Below are 4,458 nucleotides of genomic sequence, written 5' to 3'. Positions count from 1 at the left end.
GTAGGTGTTCCGGGAATAGACCGTGTAGAAGGACGTGGGAAGGGGCGGGAGGGACAATCCGAGGGTGACTGGGGAGTCTTTGGGTGTTAGGGGGTCTTGAAGGGGAGGGTCGAGTAAACTCTTGTTTGGGGGTGTTTTATGTTGCCTGCCTCCTCCCCCAGGGGAACGTGCTTGAACGCGAGGACTTGTTCAGATGCACGGAGTAGGGGGCAAAGAGCACTTTGAGGACCTTGAAGAAGGGGTGTTAGGGGGCGTGGGGGAGTGAACAGGATGGCAGGCAATAGAGTAGGTAGGGTTGTGATGACCTGTGAGAATCGGGAGACGGTGTGGTTAGAGCGAGGGTTATGGGATAAAATAAAAGGCGGGTATGAATAATTCTAACCTGGTCACACCAGGCATTAAGCCAGTGTTCGAACCCTGCCCCCCCTCCCCATCAGCTGTAGTCCGGTGAAAAGTAGAGGAACCTTGTCGATCCTATGGGAGAGGATATTTTATATATTCTTCCCTTCCTTTCTCTGAGCCAGTTAGCTGCTATTTTGAGCATCCAGGGGAAACTCGGCAGGAAAGCTACACACTCTGGTTTCAAGGTCAATACTGAGGTGTAGAAATTCGTTCATAACAGGTTTTAAGATCACCTGGGTAATCTTGGTCCTGCCCCTGGTTATTTACTACTTCCTTTAAAATAGTCTAGCTTCATGCTAGGACAAGGTGATCCACGTGGAAGTCAGGTGTGTGCCAAGCCCAGTATTTCAGGTCTCACTTGTGATCTTCTAAGTGCAGGGAAATGAAACTGTCCCCACTATGTGTGACTTTCCCTTTCCCAGGTCAGCATGATGCTTGTTTCAGACCTGTGACAGCTGCCTCAGCGACCTGCTACGAAAGTCAACCTGTTCAGAGTTTTGCTAGCCTTATGTGAGAAATCCAGGAAAGCAAATGTTCACATGTTGGGGTACAAGGCTTCTTTGTCTCATTTGCCTTCACTCTGTATCCAGTGCACCCTTCCCCCTTGGTTGTAATGGAGGAGATAATAGAACAGCCTCTCCATCCATATTGACATGGGCTTTTGGTCTGAGTAGAAATTTCTTTTTCCTACACAGGGAGGCACAGTAGAAAGCTCAAGGCTTTACACCAGGAGGGCACAAGCGGGGAGAGGTGTAAATGCAACATTGCCAAATAGCACAAGCAATGAATGTTTTCTGGTTGTTATATGAATGCCAAAACAGCACTTTTATATTTGTAAAGTGCTTTATGATTTTTAATGATTGTTAGTTGTTTCTCACATCTTTGTGAGGTAGATCAGTATTATGACCCCTGTCGTAGGGAAGGCCTGGGGACAAGAGTACAGCAGGCTGTTCTGAAGAGAGGCTGATGACCGTGTGAATAGGTACAGCCTGACCTTTTGTGCTCTCCAGCTCAGCTGCTAGAAAGACTTACCCGTCCTGATTTATGTAGTAAAATAAAGACACTGAAAAATTTCTGCCTCATGGAAAACTTAAGGCTAGTCTAGAAGGGCCAAAGATGTCCTTTTTGACAGAGCTGGACTTTGTCACACGATTAGGGTGTCTTAGGTTGGTTGTATTTCTAGTAGGGGGCTGTAGTTAGATGACTGTTGTACAGATTTTGGTTACCTATGGTGAAAATTCCTCCCCTGGCTTAGCCTCTAGAAGTTAGAGTTGTGGAAAGCAGTATTGTTTTCTTCACCAGTGATCGTTAGTTGCCCTGTAGTTTTCATGGAAGCATCTTCACAGACCGTTGGACACACTTGAAGGAGAAGAAAGACTGCAAGATTGTTTTTATGGTTTTAGCAACCTTTCCGTGGGTGCTGGTAATTTGTACTTGATGAGTTGTGTTTTAGCAAAGAACCTCGTTGGGGACTGTAGGAAAGCATGTTTCTGTCCTTATGAAAACACCTTCTTTAAAAAAAATCCTGAGAATTCTGGGCTTATGTGATGCCTGTTGATCTTGTCCCCTGCATCAGTTTACTGCTATTTACAAATGCAAATAATACAGGTTTTCAAAAGATAGAGAATTTTGGAAGACACTAATTCTTTATTTCTTTTTAGTTGAGTACGATGAGCAAAGTAAATGTCCATTATTTATTCTGACTCTTTAGACTGAATACTAAGTGTATAGGACTCTTCTGAAAATAATATAGCCTGTTTGTAGATAATCTTATTCCTTTGTGTGCGTGCGTGGTTTGTTTTTTTGTTTTTTTTGTTTTTTTTTTTTATCATGTACATCTACCTCTTCCAGCCATTTTAAGTTCTCTCAAGTTTGTGCCTCTGAACTCTCATCCAACTTTTGATTATTCATGGATTGATCTCCACTTTATGGGTTATTTGGTGTTTTGCTGCCATTGCACAGTCTTAGCTATGTTACGTATGGGCATCTCTCAAGAAAGAGTTCAACAGGGAAAGGAGATTGAAGCTAATATAAAATAACTTAGTGGCAGTGGAAATCTTTGGATTTCATTGACCTGTCTGGGGTACCATGGGTAAGAAAGTCAGCTACTACTTTGGTATCCCTTTTGTGAGCAAATCCCTCAGCAGAAGAAAACAGGCCAGCCATGAACACCTCCACTCTCATGGTGCATTTAAAATGTGATTCCACTTTTCTTAAGATTCTTCAGGGAACAGAGCTGCATTACATGAGTCTAAATGCAATCAGAAGGCTGTTGCTCATGTTTAGTCTAAGAATTGTGTTTCTTCAGCCAGCCCCATTGACTGTGGTTCTCCCTTAAAAATGTTCATTTGAAGATTCCTCCCATGAACTCATTAATGATGGTGGAGGCAAGTGTATCATTTGTTTCCTGGGGAGTTTGGTCAAGTGCAGGCTGCCCTTTACTTTGCCAAGCCTGAGGCGGTTAAATTGGTTAAATGGCTTGATTAAATCTTGAGCTCTGAGTTGGAAAGAAAAGGTGAAAAGTTAACCCCTTGAGCCATGTGGTCTCTTCAGGATCAAGAGGCTGTACATATGTGAAAAAGTACAGATTGAGAACCTGTGTTCATAGACAGTCTGAACTGTGTTTCTGAAGTGTGTGCACATTTTCTTCCACTGTAACATTATTTTACAGCCATTTGTTAAAATAGTGAATAATTTAATGAATCTAAAAGTAATTGTGTGTGTGCACTTGTATATGTGGGAATTGCCTTATTTGCAGGGTGTTTTATTTAATGATGGTTCCTTGGACAGCTTTCTGGTGTTCAGCAACCAATATGGAATATTTGTCATTAAATCCATATCAGTCTTTTTCCATGTCATTCTTTTTTGTCATCCATTAAATGTCACTCGGGTCAGTATATGGAAGCTACGTTGGCAGAGCAGGGGTCAGCAAACTACGAAACCTGGGCTGCCTCTTTTTGCAAGTCGGATTTTTGGGATGACGGTCCTATCCATTCAGCCTTGCTTACAGATTGTGGGTGTTTCCTCTTGGCAACAGCAAGGTTGAGTCTTTGTGACAGAGGCTACGTGGCCCACAGTCCTGAAATATTTACTCTCAGGATGTTTACAAAGACTTGGCTGACTCCTGTGTTACTAGAATGTTCAGGTGGATCCTAAATTGTCCTGGGAACTAGCTGATGTCTAAATACTCTGCCCGTCTTGACCAATAATTCAGCAGGGCGCTTCTGTACCTGTGGGACTTGGGGTTGGGAATGTGTTAATGCTATGCCACTGGTATCGATACCCAAAAATCTGTGTCTTCCTTCCTTGTATGAACAAATCTGGGGCATTTAGGCAGCGGGCAGGGGAAAGTCGGTGTGGGGAGGTGGAAGCAATTTTAGGCCTTACCTCTAATCTATTAAAAAATGTATTCCTGAATCACCTAAGAAAGTATTTTCTTCCCCGCAGCTCTCAGAAATGTAACTTAATGGCTACTGGTAATTCAGAACGGAACTTGCCAGCTAGACTGGACTTTTACATAAAATCTTTTTTAGCTGGTCTCTGCCCAACCTCATGGAAACAATGTGACAGCTGTCTTTAAGGAAGAGATTCACAAGAAATAGAAAAGAGGAAGCGTGAAAAACACCTTATTTTCTTGTAATGATCACAACTACCTCCTTGTGTGTCTGCCAGTCCCTTCCCTGCCAGGTCCAGTGAATGCCGGGTCCTGGTTGTGGAAGGAGGCTCTCAGATTGTGGGTGCTTCCGCTCGGTTCTGAGATTGCAACATTCCTCCCTAGGCCTGACTGTTCTGGCTTGAACCAACCACCAGTCTAGCCCCTGGTCCCTAGGAAAACTACGAAGCTGAATATTTGAAGTTATTTGCCTGGTGCTCTGTGGCGACATAGCAGGAACCTGGTCTTCTGGGCTATCCTGGGAAGGGATACTGAGCCTGAACTTGCTGTTAGAACAGGGCTCAGTCCGCCGCCCAGGTGGAGAAAATGTATCCAGTCAGTTTGGAATTCTTTGGGCTTCATTAGTTTAAGATCACGATTTTCTGAATTTAACCTTAACTACA

This window comes from Hyaena hyaena, unplaced genomic scaffold (assembly GCF_003009895.1).
Source record: "Hyaena hyaena isolate Hyena2069 unplaced genomic scaffold, ASM300989v1 scaffold_539, whole genome shotgun sequence".
NCBI lineage: Eukaryota > Metazoa > Chordata > Mammalia > Carnivora > Hyaenidae > Hyaena > Hyaena hyaena.
Note: the sequence above shows the minus strand (reverse complement) of the source record.